Raw genomic sequence first — 19,256 nt, forward strand, 5'->3', positions numbered from 1 at the left:
GTGGTAGTGGGGTCCTATTGGAAACTAAGGGATATTAAGGCCTCCTTTTAATAGAGAACCGGAACAAAGCAATTCTACATGAACTCCTCAAACTATGGTCATCACCGGGAGTGGTCCCGATTATTGTCACTTCGGGGTTGTCGGATCATAACACATAGTAGGTGACTATAGACTTGCAAGATAGGATCAAGAACTCACATATATTCATGAAAACATAATAGGTTCAGATCTCAAATCATGGCACTCGGGCCCTAGTAACAAGCATTTAGCATAGCAAAGTCATAGCAACATCAATCTCAGAACATAATGGATACTGGGGATCAAACCCTAACAAAACTAACTCGATTACATGATAAATCTCATCCAACCCTTCACCGTCCAGCAAGCCTACGATGGAATTACTCACGCACGGCGGTGAGCATCATGAAATTGGTGATGGAGGATGGTTGATGATGACGATGGCGACGAATACCCCTCTCCGGAGCCCCGAACGGACTCCAGATCAGCCCTCCCGAGAGGTTTTAGGGCTTGGCGGCGGCTCCGTATCGTAAAACGCGATGATTTCTTCTCTCTAATTTTTTTTTCTCTCCGAAAGCAAATATAGAGTTGGAGTTGGCGTCGGAGGGCATCTAGGGGGCCCACGAGGTAGGGGGGCGCGCCCTAGGGGGGGCGCCCCCCACCCTCGTGAACAGGGTGTGGGCCCCCTGGTCTTCATCTTTGGCGAGGATTTTTTATTATTTTTTCTAAGATGTTCCGTGGAGTTTCAGGTCATTCCGAGAATATTTGTTTTCTGCACATAAAACAACACCATGGCAATTCTGCTGAAAACAACGTCAGTCCTGGTTAGTTCCATTCAAATCATACGAGTTAGAGTCCAAAACAAGGGCAAAAGTGTTTGGAAAAGTAGATACGACGGAGACGTATCAACTCCCCCAAGCTTAAACCCTTGCTTGTCCTCAAGCAATTCAGTTGACAAACTGAAAGAAAGAAAAACTTTTACAAACTCTGTTTGCTCTTGTTATTGTAACTATGTCAAGCCAGCATTCAAGTTTTCAGCATAGATCATAACTAACCACATTTGCAATAATTCTCAGGTCTCATAGTTACTCATATCAATAGCATAATCAACTAGCAAGCCATAATAATAAATCTCGGATGATAACACTTTCTCAAAACAATCATAATATGATATAACAAGATGGTATCTCGCTAGCCCTTTCTGAGACCGCAAAACATAAATGCAGAGCACCTTTAAAGATCAAGGACTGACTAGACATTGTAATTCATGGTAAAAGAGATCCAATCATAGTCATACCCAATATAAATTAACAGTGATGAATGCAAATGATAGCTGTGCTCTCCAGCTAGTGCTTTTTAATAAGAGGGTGATGACTCAACATAAAAGTAAATGGATAGGCCCTTCGCAGAGGGAAGCAGGGATTTGTAGAGGTGCCAGAGCTCAGTTTTGCAACAAAGATAAATTGTATTTTGAGAGGTATACTTTCATTGTAAACATAACAACTAAGAGATGGCGATATCTTCCATGCTAAACACATTATAGGCGGTTCCCAAATAGAATGGTAAAGTTTATACTCCCCCTCCACCAACAAGCATCAATCCATGGCTTGCTCGAAACAACGAGTGCCTACAACATACATCAGGTCCCAGGGGGAGTTTTGTTTGCAATTAATTTTGATTTAGTTTGCATAAAGCATGGGACTGGGCATCCCAGTGACCAGCCATTTTCTCGTGAGTGAGGAGCGGAGTCCACTCCTCTTGAGAATAACCCGCCTAACACGGAAGATAAGGACAGCCTTGGTTGATACATGAGCTATTCGAGCATACAAAATAGAATGATTATTTGAAGGTTTAGAGTTCGGCACATACAAATTTACTTGGAACGGCAGGTAGATACCACATATAGGAAGGTATAGTGGACTCATCTGGAATAACTTTGGGGTTTAAGGGATTGGATGCATAAGCAGTATTCCCGCTTAGTACAAGTGAAGGCTAGCAAAAGACTGGGAAGCGACCAACTAGAGAGCGACAACAGCCATGTACATGCATTAAAATTAATAAACATCGGATGCAAGCATGAGTAGGATATAATCCACCATGAACATAAATATCATGAAGGCTATGTTGATTTTGTTTCAACTACATGCGTGAACATGTGCCAAGTCAAGTCACTTAAATCATTCAAAGGAGGATACCACCCCATCATACCACATCATAATCATCTCAATAGCATGTTGGCACACAAGGTAAACCATTATAACTCATAGCTAATCAAGCATGGCACAAGCAGCTATGATCTCTAATTGTCATTGCAAACATGTTTATTCATAATAAGCTGAATCAAGAACGAGGGACTTATCATATTTACAAAAACAAAAGAGGTCGAGTTCATACCAGCTTTTCTCATCTCAGTCAGTCCATCATATATCATCATAATTGCCTTTCACTTGCACGACCGAACGGTGTGAATAATAATAAGAGTGCACGTGCATTGGACTAAGCTGGAATCTGCGAGCATTCATTAAACAGGAGAAGACAAGGCAATATGGGCTATGGGTTAAATCAACAATAACGCATATAAGAGCCACTTCAACAATTTAATTATGGTCTTCTCCTACTGACCCCCAAAGAAAAGAAAAGAAATAAAACTATTTACACGGGAAAGCTCCCAACAAGCAAAAGAAGAACGGGAAATATTTTTGGGTTTTCTTTTTAATTATTACTACTACAGCAGGAAAATAACCTACTACATTTTTTTCTTTTTCTTAAGGTTTAACAAACACTCAAGAATAAAGCAGGAAAAAGAAAATAAACTAGCATGGATATTACAGTGAAAAAGTATGAGCACCGACATCTAGCAATGAGTGTGTGTGAACATAAATGTAATGTCGGTGAGAAATACGTACTCCCCCAAGCTTAGGCTTTTGGCCTAAGTTGGTCTATTGCCAGGGATAGCCTGGCGGATACCCATAGGTGTATCTGGGGTTGTACTGCGATGAAGAATTGTTGGGATCATACTGATGTGCAGCGGTTATCGCCTGCTGAGCTGCAGCGTGGAGTCGAGCTGCCTCCGCTCTCCTCTCATACTCTTCTGCCTCCTCTCTGGTAATAACAGATCTTCTTTTTGTCTGTGAATCAAAGAAGGTGGGAGCAGGGAGAGTAATACGTAAAACACGTCGTTTATCAAAAATTAAACGATATAAGAGAGGTGATTCAGGCCTCTCAACAAACTGGTGCGAAGCCATAGAGTCATAATCTAAATATGCATGAGGCAACTCCGTATCACCCTCACGAATGTCTATCTCAAGAAAATGAGCTAAGCGGTTGCATAGATTCCTCCAAAGAAATCTCCATTAAGTCTATTATGATGCAACCTACGAGCTACAATGGCTCCCATATGATAAGATTGGTCTCCTAACACAGCACTCCTAAGAATGCTAAGATCAGGGACACACATGTGACATGCTTCATCCTTAGCATTTATGCATCTACCGATGAAGAGAGCAAAATAATGTATAGCAGGAAAGTGAATGCTCCCTATGGTAGCCTGCGTTATATCTCTAGATTCTCCCACAGTTATACTAGCAAGAAAGTTTCTAAATTCAGATTTAGGGGGATCCCTAACACTACCCCATGATGGAAGTTTGCAAGCAAAAGTGAAATCCTCTAAGTCCATGGTATAAGATTTGTCATAGAGATCAAACATGACTGAAGGAGAATTACACGAAGATGAATACTCAAACCTCCTCACAAATGAACTTGTGAGATCATGATACCGGGGGCATTTGTTAGCCTCTAAATCCTCAAGACTGGAATTGCGCAAATATGCTTTGAATTCTTCTTTAATTCCCGCACGGTCCATAAAATTTTCCGACGGCCATTTGCAAGGCCGTACTGGAGCGTCTCTTGGTGGATCCTCGTCAGCACCGCGCATAAAATCCTGGGTCCTTGCTTCTTAGAGGAACCACCTTGGAACATCTTCCTAAGCATATTGTTTTTCTCTGAAAAATTCTGAAGTTTTTAGTAACTTCAAACAAAAGTAAACCAACTTCAATAATATTGATAGCAACTACTCCTACAAGTGCCTAGAGCCTATATCAAGCATTAGAACTACTTGAAACCATATAAATTTGACATGCAAGCTCAAGAACATGGTTACTATGCAGCACAAATTTGCAAAGAATAAAGCACTAGAACAAAAACTAATTGGACCAATGGAGGAGTCACATACCAAGGAACAATCTCCCCAAGCAGTTTTGCGAGAGGTGCTTTGAGCAAGGAGATCGAAAATCACAGCAAAAGTGGCTGGAACTCATGCTTGAGTTGGTTTTTCAGGTTTGTGTGAGACAGAGGAAGAAGATGGGTGCTGGGATAAGTGGAGGAGGGCCACCGTGGGCCCACGAGGCAGGGGGGTGTGCCCTAGAGGGGGGGCGCCCACCACCCTCGTGGCCAGGTGGCAGCTCCTCCCGCGGTAATTTTTGCACAGTAAATCCTCAAATATTCCCGAAAAAATCATATTAAATTGGCATGTCATTCTGAGGACTTTTATTTTCAGGATATTTTTATATTGCACGGATAAGTCAGGAAACAGATAGAAAAATACTATTTTTACTTTATTTAATATAAATAACAGAAAGTAAAAGTGGGGTACAGAAGGTTGTGCTTCTAGTTTCATCCATCTCATGCTCATCAAAAAGAATCCACTAACAAGGTTGATCAAGTCTTGTTAACAAACTCGTTCCGATAATCATGAAACCGGAGAAATTTCAAATAACACTAAGTTACCTCAACAGGGATATGCACATCCCCAATAATAAGTATATCATATTTCTTTTTGACAGTAGGAAGAGGAAATTCAAAACCACCAATTATAATCGATGGAATTTTTCCAATGGAGTTGATACTATGAACTTGAGGTTGTTTCATCGGAAAGTGTACCGTATGCTCATTACCATTAACATGAGAAGTAACATTGCCTTTAGTGCAATCAATAACAGCCCCTGCAGTATTAAGAAAAGGTCTTCCAAGAATAATAGACATACTATCATCCTCGGGAATATCAAGAACAACAAAGTCCGTTAAAATAGTAACGTTTGCAACCACAACAGGCACATCCTCACAGATACCGACAGGTATAGCAGTTGATTTATCAGCCATTTGCAAAGATATTTCAGTAGGTGTCAGCTTATTCAAGTCAAGTCTACGATATAAAGAGAGAGAGGCATAACACTAACACCGGCTCCATGATCACGTAAAGCAGTTTTAATATAATTCCTTTTAATGGAGCAAGGTATAGTAGGTACTTCGGGATCTCCAAGTTTCTTTGGTATTCCACCCTTAAAAGTATAATTAGCAAGCATGGTGGAAATTTCAGCTTCCGGTATCTTTCTTTTATTAGTAATGATATCCTTCATATATTTAGCATAAGGATTTGTTTTAAGCACATCAGTTAATCGCATACGCAAAAACATAGGCCTAATCATTTCAGCAAAGCGCTCAAAATCCTCATCATCCTTTTTCTTGGATTGTTTCGGAGGAAAATGCATGGGTTTCTGAACCCTAGGTTCCCTTTCTTTACCATGTTTCCTAGCAACAAAGTCTCTTTTACCATAACGTTGATTCTTTGATTGTGGGTTATCAAGATCAACAGTAGGTTCAATTTCTACATCATTATCATTACTAGGTTGAGCATCATCATGAACATCATCATTAATATTTTCATTAGGTTCATGTTCATTACCAGATTGTGTTTCAGCATCAGACATAGAGATATCATTTGGATTATCAGGTGGTTCAGCAATAGGTTTACTAGAAGTTTGCACAGTTCTATCATTTTTCTTCTTCTTCTTTTTAGAAGAACTAGGAACATCAATATTATTTCTTTGAGAATCTTGCTTCTTAGGGTGGCCTTCAGGATACAAAGGTTCCTGAGTCATTCTACCAGTTCTAGTAGCCACTCTAACAGCATAATCATTTTTCTTACTATTCATTTCATCAAGCACTTCTTTTTGAGCCTTAAGTACTTGTTCTACTTGAGTGGTAACCATAGAAGCATGTTTGCTAACAAGTTTAATTTCACCTTTAATATTAGCCATATAATCACCCAAGCGTCTAATCATATAAGCATTTTCTTTTAATTGTCTACCAAAATAAGCTTTGAAGTCGTCTTGCTTAAACATAAAGTTATCAAACTTATCCAAGCACTGACTAGCAATTCTAGTAGGAGGGACTTCAGCTTTATCATATCTATAGAGAGAATTTACCTTTACTACCTGTGTCGGGATATCGGGATCAGGAGGTTCTTCAGTAAATAAAGAATTGAGATCATATGTTTCTTCAACAGGAGGTATATTAAGACCATGTATTTCTTCAAGAGGCGGTAAATTCTTAACATCTTCAGCTTTAATACCTTTTTCTTTCATAGATTTCTTTGCCTCTTGCATATCTTCGGGAATGAGAAATAGAACACCTCTCTTCTTCGGAGTTGGTTTAGGAATAGGTTCAGTAATTGGAGCAGGAGCTGGCTCGGGGGGTGCCCAATTATTTTCATTTGTCAACATATTATTCAATAGAATTTCAGCTTCATCCGGTGTTCTTTCCCTGAAAACAGAACCAGCACAACTACCCAGGTAATCTCTGGAAGCATCGGTTAGTCCATTATAAAAGATATCAAATATTTCAGGTTTCTTAAGAGGATGATCAGGCAAAGCAATAAGTAGCTTGAGAAGCCCCCCCCAAGCTTGTGGGAGACTCTCTTCTTTAATTTGCACGAAGTTGTATATTTCCCTCAAAGCAGCTTGTTTCTTATGAGCAGGGAAATATTTAGAAGAGAAGTAATAAATCATATCCTGGGGACTATGCACACAACCAGGATCAAGAGAATTAAACCATATCTTAGCATCACCCTTTAATGAGAACGGAAATATTTTGAGTATATAAAAATAACGCGATCTCTCATCATTAGTGAACAGGGCAGCTATATCATTTAACTTAGTAAGATGTGCCACAACAGTTTCAGATTCATAGCCATAAAACGGACCAGATTCAACCAAAGTAATTATATCAGGATCAACAGAGAATTCATAATCCTTATCAGGAACACAGATAGGTGAAGTAGCAAAAGCAGGGTCAGGTTTCATTTTATCTCTAAGTGATTCTTTGTTCCATTTAACTAATAACCTCTTAAGCTCATATCTATCTTTGCAAGCTAAAATAGCGGCAGAAGATTCCATATCAAAAAGAGAACCCTCAGGAATAACAGGCATATTTTCATCATCACTATCATCATCGTATTCAGATTCAATAATTTCTTTTTCTCTAGCCCTAGCAATTTGTTCATCAAGAAATTCACCAAGGGGCACAGTAGTATCAGGCACAGAAGCAGTTTCACCATAAGTATCATGCATAGCAGAAGTGGCATCATCAATAACATGCGACATATCAGAACGAATAGCAGAAGCAGGTGTAGGTGTCGCAAACTTACTCATAACAGAAGGTGAATCAAGTGCAGAGCTAGATGGCAGTTCCTTACCTCCCCTCGTAGTTGAGGTATAGATCTTGGTTTTTGGATCTCTCAAGTTCTTCATAGTGTCCAGCAGATATAAATCCCAAGTGACTCAAAGAATAGAGCTATGCTCCCTGGCAACGGCGCCAGAAATTTGTCTTGATAACCCACAAGTATAGGGGATCGCAACAGCTTTCGAGGGTAGAGTATTCAAACCAAATTTATTGATTCGACACAAGGGGAGCCAAAGAATATTCTCAAGTATCAGCAGCTGAGTTGTCAATTCAACCACACTTGGAAACTTAGTATCTGCAGCAAAGTGTTTAGTAGCAAAGTAATATGATAGTGGTGGTAGCGGCAACAAAAGTAAACACAACAAAAGTAATGTTTTTGGTATTTTGTAGTGATTGTAACAGTAGCAGCGGGAAAGTAAATAAGCGTAAACCAGTATATGGAAAACTCGTAGGCACCGGATCAGTGATGGATAATTATGCCGGATGCGGTTCATCATGTAACAGTCATAACATAGGGTGACACAGAACTAGCTCCAATTCATCAATGTAATGTAGGCATGTATTCCGTATATAGTCATACGTGCTTATGGAAAAGAACTTGCATGACATCTTTTGTCCTACCCTCTCGTGGCAGCGGGGTCCTATTGGAAACTAAGGGATATTAAGGCCTCCTTTTAATAGAGAACCGGAACAAAGCAATTCTACATGAACTCCTCAAACTATGGTCATCACCGGGAGTGGTCCCGATTATTGTCACTTCAGGGTTGCCGGATCATAACACATAGTAGGTGACTATAGACTTGCAAGATAGGATCAAGAACTCACATATATTCATGAAAACATAATAGGTTCAGATCTCAAATCATGGCACTCGGGCCCTAGTGACAAGCATTAAGCATAGCAAAGTCATAGTAACATCAATCTCAGAACATAATGGATACTAGGGATCAAACCCTAACAAAACTAACTCGATTACATGATAAATCTCATCCAACCAATCACCATCCAGCAAGCCTACGATGGAATTACTCACGCACGGTGGTGAGCATCATGAAATTGGTGATGGAGGATGGTTGATGATGACGATGGTGACGAATCCCCCTCTACGGAGCCCCGAACGGACTCCAGCTCAGCCCTCCCGAGAGGTTTTAGGGCTTGGCAGTGGCTCCGTATCGTAAAACGCGATGATTTCTTATCTCTGATTTTTTTCTCTCCGAAAGCAAATATATAGAGTTGGAGTTGGCGTCGGAGGGCATCCAGGGGGCCCACGAGGTAGGGGGGCGCCCCCACCCTCGTGAACAGGGTGTGGGCCCCCTGGTCTTCATCTTTGGCAAGGATTTTTTATTATTTTTTCTAAGATGTTCCGTGTTTCACGTCATTCCGAGAATATTTGTTTTCTGCACATAAAACAACACCATGGCAATTCTGCTGAAAACAGCGTCAGTCCGGGTTAGTTCCATTCAAATCATACAAGTTAGAGTCCAAAACAAGGGCAAAAGTGTTTGGAAAAGTAGATACGACGGAGACGTATCAGAGGCTCAACTCGACGCAGAGCGCGCGCATGCCGCTGCCATCGAGGCTCTCCTGCAGGCGGAACCGGATGTCGTGGATGTGAACCGGGTGGCGGAGGCTCAACTTGAGGCGGAGCGCGCGGATGCCGCTGCCATCGAGGCCCTCCTGCAGGCGGAACCGGACGTCCTGGACTTGAACTGGGCGGCAGAGGCTTGACTCGACACAGAGCGCGCGGATGCCGCTCTCATCGACGCCCTCCTGCAGGCGGAACCGGACGTCCTAGACTTGAACCGGGCGGCGGAGGCTCGACTCGACGCGGAGCGCGCAGATGCCGCTGCCATCGAGGCCCTCCTGCAGGCGGAACCGGACGTCCTCGACTTGAACCGGGTTGTGCTCTCGTCCGTGCAGAGCTCCCGCACGCTCCGCTTGAACGAGTAGCTGGAGGCCAAGGACAACCACGGTGCGGAGACACACGTCGGCAGCGACGGCTGGTTCGCGTCGGCAGCCAAAGACGACGAGGTCGTCTCTTTCCGCGAGCAGTGATAGTTTTTCTTTATATTGTTGTTTTTATGGATCTTTTGCTGTGTAAAAACATATATTTGTTATGCAAGTCGCCTGACTTGGGTCAGTCTACCATTTCAGGCGGTTGGATGAATATCCTACGTCTCCTAACCCTTCTTTCCTTCTTCCTCACCTCTTCTTCTTCCCCAATAGACCACCGCACGGGCCGTACGGATACTCCCCAACATGCGGTTGGATAAACATACTCTATGAACGAAAATTATGTGTCAGCGATAGGATGGCTGAATTTGGTGTGTTCCCATGCGACAGCACGTGTCAGTGAGGGTGCGTTCCCTTGGTTGGGTTTGCGGCGTGCAGGAGCGACCGTGTGGGGGTGCGGTGCGACCGCGGCGTGCAGGAGCAACCGTGTGAGGGTGCGGTGCGACCGCGATAGCCGTGCGCAAGTGTACCTCCTTCTCATTTTGAAAACTTTAGGCAAGCTTGGAAAAAATGTGTGGCGAAGTTTGGCAATGCAAGGCCTAGACCCAAACAGGATAAGTACATACGTACTAGGAGTACTAGTGTTAAAAAAGAAAGGCTGGGTTGTCCTTCGCGGGATTTAATCGATATAAATCCTCGTTTCACGTGTCAATTAATGCGTATTTTTTTCTCCAAAGACCAAAGAGCTAACCATCTCACTCCTCATCGCTTGATTAATGCATCACCATGCAAACCAACCTTCTCACTTCCGCATGCATGCAGGGGATATTAATGTCCTTGGTTGCTAACCCCATAAATTTTGCCTCGATTAGTGTTAGTGGCCCTTTGCAAATTGTAATTTTGATATACTGGCCTTGTGTACAAAAAATGGAGGTAGTAAATATATTTGACTTCCTTCCCCATTGCGGTGACGTCGATGATATTTTTTTGGTGGTTTGGCGAAGTGCGTTCGACGGAGAACACCATTGAGGGAGACCACGGTAAGTCGTTCGCAAGTGCCGCCTGCAAGCCAAGACAACCACCTTATTTGCATCCAGGAAGTCCTTTACTAGTACTACTATAACTAATGCGGTGAGATGGCTTCTCGAAGAAGACGATGGAGAAGCGGAGTCAGCGAAGAGTGAAATGATGGTTGCTTCGTCCGTGCTTTTGTGATTTGATGCCTGGATTTGATGCCTCACTGCTTTGTGATTTGTGATAGAAGCGACAGGGGAGTAGACTCTGTGCTCTATACTGTACTACATGCGTCCAAGCATGGGAGAAAGAGGAGAGACGTTGCATTTTTCTATTCCTTCAATCAATCAATCAATCAGGGAGCTTCGATTCCATCTTTCTGGCTTTGGCAACACCGTCCACAATGGTTCCCACGATGCCAAAAGCTATTTTCACATTTGGCTACACATTGTGGATGCCCTTAACCGTACCACTTGGTTTTGCTCCTGTGTGCTATCTATACAAATCTCAATTATATTGATCTAAAAAATTATAGAATTGAGATTAGTAAAAAGGAGGTGATTTTGCCGCGCGGATGGCGGGGGAGGTTTCTTATTTTCGGAGGACGTTGTCCTGGCGGTTTGCTAACATGCGGTCCCACGTGTCAGTGCTTTACCAAGCCGATCCGTGTCCCACATGAGGCAGAACAACGACAGAAGCAACACGTGGTTAAGTTGAAGAAGATGAGGGAGAAGCGAAATCAGCAACGAGTGAAATGATGGTTGCTTCGTCCCTCCAACTTAACTGCGGGAAAGGTGCAACTTTGTGATTGGACGCCTCATTGCTCATTACTATGCTGGCGCCATGACTGGGGTGCTTCACCCCGGCTGCTCTGCACTGTATTCCGGTATGGCACGTGGACCCGGTAGCTTGATGTCCCACATGTCGGCGAAAGGGACTAGAAGATTTATGAAAGCGAGCGCTCCACTCTTACGACGGAGGAGTAGACGACACGACGGCCCAGTGAACTATCACTTGTACTATATAGTACTATAGTTTTGCTGTTTCGCATGATCCATCGATACAAACCCGATTAAACAGGAAAGGGCGGGATTTTTCCCGTGCGGTAGATGATACTGGCCATACATTTCAAAGGAAATTTTAATGTATGCAAACTGAATAATTATAAGTAACAATATGATATCTAGTAAAACTAAAAACACATATGATTTATTGTGTTAGAGTGTACTAGTAGTGCTGTATTGCATAGTTCTTAGATGTAACATGCGAGAACGTGTAGAGATGTAGTTTTGGAGGGCCTACAGAGAGAAAAGTGTAATACGGTCACCGAACTTCAGAATAAGCTGATTACGGACACTATATACGTTTTGCGGTGATTATACGGTCACTTGCTCACAGCTCAGCATCAGATTGCACTTTGTTGACCGGCCAAATAGTCTACGTGGCACCATGTTGACTAGTTAAATTGACCACGTTCGTTGTGGGTCCCACCTGTCAGTTCTCATAGGCAAAAGGTCAGATAAACACAAAGTTATGCAGGCGCGACAAGGCTCCAACCCGTGCGCGGGAATCACCTGGTTGTGTATGTGTCTGTCAGGGCCTGATGTGTGCGCATGCACGTGTAGGTTGAGAACTTGAGCGTGAGAGTGTGTGTTGGTCGTGTGGTGTACGGGTGTGTGCATGCATGCGTGCGTGTGTGCATGTGAGTGTTGCGTGCGTGTGTGGCTGCGTGTGTACGTGTGAGTGTTGCGTGCGTGCGTGGGTGCATGTGTTTGTGTGAGTGTTGCGTGGATGCAGTTTGTGTGCATGCGTGTGTGCGTGTGTATAATCACCACACCAGCTCCTGTGTGTTAAAACAGACGGCTCAGCATACCAATACAAGGCCACCTTGTCTGTTGTGCCCGCGGTCATGACTTCGAACCACCGTCCAAATATTTTTTTGTCATTTGTTTTCATTCTTACTAGCAAGATGCCCGTGCGTTGCATGTAACATCAAGATGCATTTGTATGACTTGTTTATCTTGAGAGAGAAAAGGATGAACGAGGGAATGCCTTATTTGCAAATGTGGAGAGGTGTGTGGGTACCTTTTTGCAAAATTGCCATATTTTCTTTCCTATCCGTCAGATATAAATCGGACGGCCTATATTGCAGTATGGCAGGCACACCATCATCACCAACTCTCTTTTTCGTAAGAGTGTATTTTATGTATTTTATAAGAGTGTAGATGTAGAGTAGATACAAGTCGACAGGTGGGCACGATGGTAGTGAGATAATGTGATGCAACACTAGAGGTGCCACGTGGAGCGTTTAACTGGTCAACTAGTCATGTCATGAGCAAATACAAAGTTGTACGGTGAGCCCGTGACTGCATAATAACCACTAAACGTAAATGGTGACCGTAATGAGTGGATTCTGAAGTCCAATGTACGTATCGTGCTTTCGCTTCAAATACAATGATCGTCATTGCATATACCATGAGAGAGAGATGAAACATGCGTAAATTTTCTGGGGGCTTACTTTTAGAGGACCTGGAGATAGTTTTGTGTGCATACATGAAAGGGGCGTACAGGGGGGTATGCGATGGACAGAGAGATGCTCTTCGTTTCTCTTTATTATGACTAACTTTGTATATAGTATAAAAATATACAAATTCACAGTGCGGAATAAATATCATTGTGGGCACCATGCAATGCAAATTAGCGTTCGTACTCCTCCATGTAACTTTGTAATGTTGTATATATGTAGAAACTCTAAAATAATTTTTTGGCCACACTTTATTCAAAAGGAATGTTGTATCCGAAATAAACGTGAAGAGAGGGCTTTTTAGATCAATGGGGTACGTGATGTAACATATGTGAATGTGTAGTTGATGCATTTGGCGGGGCCTAGAGAGGTATGTGTGTGTATTACGTATTCGAGAGAGGCATGGATAGAGGGGCCGACGGTGGGGGCGTGGGAGAGATAGCACGAGAAATGAGAATGGTCTAGAGAGAGAGACGAATATGACGTCATGACAAGATATTCCATTCCCTTGAGTGTGTATATACAAGGGGGAGGGAATAGAGGCACCAGGAGAAATTTTCTGTGTGTGTGGTGTTTGTGTTGGTATGTGTGGGTGTGAGAAGATAATGAGACGTGGGGGCAGAGGGTATGTCACAGCGTGAGGTACGGTGGGTCGAGGTGAGGCCCTTCGTTCTGTTCCGTCTTGCGCCACATTGGTCAGCCCGTGATGCATTTAGGAAGACCCATGGATGACTAGTCGTACAAGACAAAGATAGCAGAATTGTGAAGGACTCTGTGTCCACTAACAAAGCCGGCTAGGATTTGTAACCCTAGGTTCTCGGACTAAGGTAACCCCTTTATCTCTGATATTACTATTCATCCAACCTAACTTTAAGGGGCATCCTACAGAATGCTCTGCTAGAATCATACTCATCGATTAGGAAGAGAGGTGTGAGACAATGCGTGAGAGATAGGCGTAAAGATAATGTGCGTACATGAGACACGTAGGCAGGTCCATGTATATAGAAAGGGTTGATGAGGATTGTGCGTGTGTATGTTTGCGAGAGGAAGAGTGCTTGTGATAAAGGTTAGTGAAAACAGTTGTAAATGGTTACGAGAGGGAGGGAGGGTTATATCTAGAGCATGTGTGCGAGAAAGACACCTCGAGAGAGAGTGTGTGAGCATGTGTGAGAGACCACCGATGGAGAGTGAAACTACATGTAAAAGACTGCTCTACACATTGATTAAAGATATAAATTGTATCCAAATATTAGGATGGGATCATGATATTTGCAATTCGCGTAAGGAGCGATCATTGATCCATCAGACATCTAGATTCTATCGAATTTGAGCATGTCTATGTTATTATTCGACACAATTGATCCACATAGTTAGTATTTTGAACTCCAGACAATGCATCGCTTTAGCAATCAAATATAAACGTGAGTATAGTTCATGTTGTGTGTGTAAAGCACATTATACATACGAAAGTTACACGATGGACATTATAAATAGCTACTACCTATGAACTAGCAATTCAACTTAAGGTGGATTAAAAAAATCGAATTCAACATGAAGTCAATTCAATTATTTGAATTTGATATTATGGCATTTGTAAACCATACCTAAATTATGGGGGCACCAATCTTTGCTTTGATTTTGTACATAATAGCATATGTAGTCGTGTACAAAATAGATTCAAATTTAGCTCCTCCATTCCAAAATAATCGTAGTTATAGGATTTTCAAGTGTCAAAATTTCAAAAAGAAGCGGATAATTTAATGAGGTTTTCCAACATACAAGGTCAAATATAACGTTGTATATTTAGGTCAATCCTCATAGTCCAAGAGTACTCTAAACGTGAATGCTTGTGTTTCAAAATTTCGAACGAAGTGCCAGAAGAGCCTCTACTCGCCCGAAACCGCGTGAGACCAATGTTTGGTAGTACAAGGAAATTACTTTTCTAATAACTCCGACCCGTGAAACCTACCGGCCCGACGTCCAAAGGTCTAAATCGGGGTAGGTTTGTAGCTTCATCTAGATGCCACGCAACCGCATCCGAAAAACATTCATACACAATGGCTGCCTAAGCACACATGCCCGCAGCCGAAATCGCTCCCGCCACTATTTGGGACAGCTGGGATTACCATCCTACCCCCGACCCGCAGTAGGTCCGAAATTTAAGAGGGGGGCAAAGTTTGTACTTTCCCCAAATTTCAAACAAGCGCGTCCCATTTCTGTTCAAAAAAGCAAAAAAAACAAGCGCGTCCCAGACCGAAACATGGTTCCCCCCACCCGTCCGATTCCCCATTCGTACTCCGTGGGCGCCAAAACTACCTCTCCACCAGCCGCGAAACCCCGGCGTCCTCCGTCCACCACCCCATCCCACCCATCAACCACCGCCCTCCTCCATCACGCCGGAGCCGATACCCCGACGTCGTCGTCCACCGCAACCTCAACCGCAACGCCCTCCACGGCTAGTAGTTGAAGCCGAGGCCGAGCCGTCCGTACCCGAGCCAGTTCAACCTCGCCGTCCTGCGCCTCACCGCTGCCGCCCTCCACCGCACCGGAGCTGTTCCTGCTACGCCGTCCTTCGCCGCCTCAGATCTGCTTCCCCTCCGCTGACATACGGCCACGGTAACACAGTCAACAATTTGGCCATGGGTTCGTCCAAGCCTGCACCCTCCAGAACATCGGTTTCCCCGGTAAAAAGAAGAAAATCGGCGCGACTTGTGGAGGTGACCACACCAGCAACCGAAAAAGGTACTCCTCTTCCCTTATTCGTGCAAATCTTACGTCTCTGCTTGCACGGTATTCATCCCACAGAAGACATCAGTTGACCACTTCTTCTTGATACTAGATGTTCCTAGTAACTCGCGATGCACAAGGTTTCTCCTCATATACTATTTCACCTTAGCTAGAGGTCCATCGCCCCCCTGAATTTCAATTTCTGGCCACTTGATTCCCAATTAACGGAAGCATTCCCCGGCGTAACAGGCGCTAGTATGCCTATTACGCCGGGGAAGCAGCGCCTTGGTGTTTATCTTAGGGGTGTGTGCGGCCTAGAGCTACTGCCGCCCGATCTGGAGGTTGGCCGGGATTAAAGGGATGGCCTGGGGGCGCTGCCAAGCACGACGGTGGTGTGAGGTCGATGGGAGGGCGGGGTGGCGGAGGCAGGGGTCTGGGCCGGTGGTCGCTGGCGGTTCGAGAAAGATCGTCGGCAGTGACTGGCGGGAGGTAGACGAAGGCCATCTGCCCGTTCCTTATAGATCGGACGGTTCATTAAAAAAATCGAATGACCTATTTATTTTCAGTCGACTGTTATCTTAGATATGACCACATGTGGTGGTGTGCTGGAGGAGTACCTACATTTCCTGTGCTCATATATTACAAAATCATACATAGTAGAATCTAATTTTGTTTGCCATGCAATGTTGTAGAGCTATCATATATCTCCTGTCATTTATTTTTCAGCCACCTGCTATCTAGTACTTTTACAGTGCACTAGTTCTGCACACACTTCACCCTTACTCTCACTGTTGTGTTTTTATGCAAGGGTATTTCAGACTCTGCTGCCATGAGAGAAGCCAAAAAGAAAAGAGAGAAGTCACTCCATTTTCGTGTGCCGGTAGGCAAGACACGTTTCAGCGCTATAATGGGTGCAGTGTCAGCAGATGGAGACGGTAAACGTAGCTCTGGAGTTGATGACCTCGCTCGCAATGAACCACCATCCCAGGTGCTTGCTTTAACTTCACGGTGTCATATGTGGTTGCATGTTCCATATGGTGTCTAGCTTGTATTCGAAAGGCCGAAGTCGGTAAGATAAGGAAATATTTTTTTTACATGAACCACCATCCCGTGAGCACCAGAAGACAAATAGCTAGTCAGGGCACTGGCCGAGCCAGTGACAAGCCCAGCAAAGATAGGCATCACCTGAAAGCCAACTAAAAAGCTGCGATGGTGGCGAAGCAGCCCACCTCCCACCAGGCTCTCAGGTCCTAGATGATCATGCTCACCACTCCGGCTGGATGTCTAGCTTGTATTGCTTCCAATTTGGTTAAATTGCATCTGCTTAGCTTACACATTATACCTTTGAATATGACATGCCTTTCTGTTTTTGGTACATACTAGTACATCTGTGTATTAACCATGTTCTTACATCAAACTAATGTTCTTGTGTATCCCTCATCAATCACTTATGACGAGGCAGGCAGGCAAGGGGACTACTCCTCATTTAAAGAATGCAACGTTAGCCTCCCGACATGATTCTCAAGAAACAGAAATGCTAGATGAAGATAGTGAACGTAGCTCTATCTTTGATTACAACATTTTCCCTACACTAGCATCGCAGGTGCTTTCTCTAACTTGGCAGCATGATATGTGGTTGCATGTTGCATATGGTGTCTAGATTGTAATTCTTCCAATCTAGTTAAACTGCATGTGCTAGTCTGCTTAGCTTATACATTATACCTGTTAATGTGACATGCCTTCCTGTATTTAGTACATAGTACATCTGTCTATTAAGCATGTCCTTACATAAAACTATTGTTTTTTGTATCCCGCATCATTCAACATGACGAGACACCTTTAGTATATGCAGTGCGATATTAGTTGCATCTTTCATATGATTTATAGCATGCGCTACTTCTAATTTGTTGAAATTCCATTTATGATGGGACGCTTTTAACTTGGTAGAGTCATATTGGTTGCATCTTTCATGTGGTGTCTAGCTTGCATTGCTTCTTATTTGCTGGAATGGTTTCTGCTTAGTTTACACAAACAGTTGTGAGCATGCCATGCCGTCCTGTTTTTCGTACATATTCCATCCTGGTATCATGTGTTTGCCTTACATCAAAGTAGTGATTGTCAGTATCATGCATGAATGAGTTTTGAAGAGAGAATTTTATTGCCTTTTCTTGTCGGTTTTACTTGACAATTCAAAATCAATAAAGCGGAAGGAAGTTAGCAAGGCAGCGGATAAAGGTGCTCCTTCCGAACGGAGGGCCTCTACAGTTCCTACTCCTCCACACCCCAACATGATTTCCAAGACAACACATGCATAGACACTCAACAAAGTTGTGTTTATGATGAGCACGTCTCCCCTAGTGCAGCATCACCGGTGTTGCCTCTAACTTGGCACTGTTATATGTGGTTGCATGTTATGTGTGATGTCTAGCTTGTATTGCTTCTAATTTTGTTGAATTTCATCTGCTTACTTTACACATTATACTTGAATAAGACACGTGTTCCTGTTTGTAGAACATACAATATCTGTCTATCACACCATGTTCTTACATCAAATTACTACTGTTGTGTAACCTGCAACAATCACTTATCATAAGACACGTTTGACTTCGGAGTGTGATATAGGTTACATCTCACATTCTTTTCTAGTTTGTATTACTAATTTGTTGAAATGGCACTTATGACGAGACAGTTTTAACTTGGTAGAGTGATATTCATTGCATCTTTCATATGGTGTCTAGCTTTCATTGCTTCTAATTTGTTGAAATTCCTTCTCCTTAGTTTACACATCATAAGTTCTGAATATGCAATGATGTGAATATGCAATGGCACTAATGACGAGAGACCTCTAACATGGTAGTGTGATGTTGTTTGCATCTTGCATATGATTTATTTCTTGTACTGCTTCACATTTGTTTAAACGCCATTTATGATGAGACACTGTTAACTTGGCAGAGCAATATTTGTAGCATCTTTCATATGGTGTCTACCTTCCATTGCATTGCTTCTAATTTGGTGAAATGTCTTCTTCTTAGTTTACACATCATAGTTCTGGTTATCTCTTCCGTCCTGTTTTTCATACATATTACATCCTCCTATCATGTGGTTGTCTAACATCAAAGTTCAGTTCGTCTGCATCACGCATCAATTTGTTCTGAAGAACTAAATTGTTATTCGTTTTTCTTGTTGGCTTGACTTAACATGGCACAGAGAAAGAGGAAGAAACACAGAATGGCAGGGAATGAGAAGCGGATGAATCCTGCAGATTCTGCTGGTACTGATGGTGCAATAGAAGGTCAAAGTCCAGCAGAAAATTCTACAAACACGGCATCCCATGCTACACGAGTTGCAAAAAAAGACAAACAGAAACAAATAGCTGCCACCAAACAAGCAGAGACAGCCCTAGTTCTTGCAACACCTACCACAGTACTACCAGCTGCATGACGTACTCGTGCGTCAACTGAGCTAGCAGCACGTTCCCAAGCTCCCTTGCCACCTGACACTA

Source organism: Triticum urartu, chromosome 5A (assembly GCF_056163025.1).
Source record: "Triticum urartu cultivar PI428250 chromosome 5A, HENAU_Tu73, whole genome shotgun sequence".
In the NCBI taxonomy this organism is placed as follows: Eukaryota; Viridiplantae; Streptophyta; class Magnoliopsida; order Poales; family Poaceae; genus Triticum; species Triticum urartu.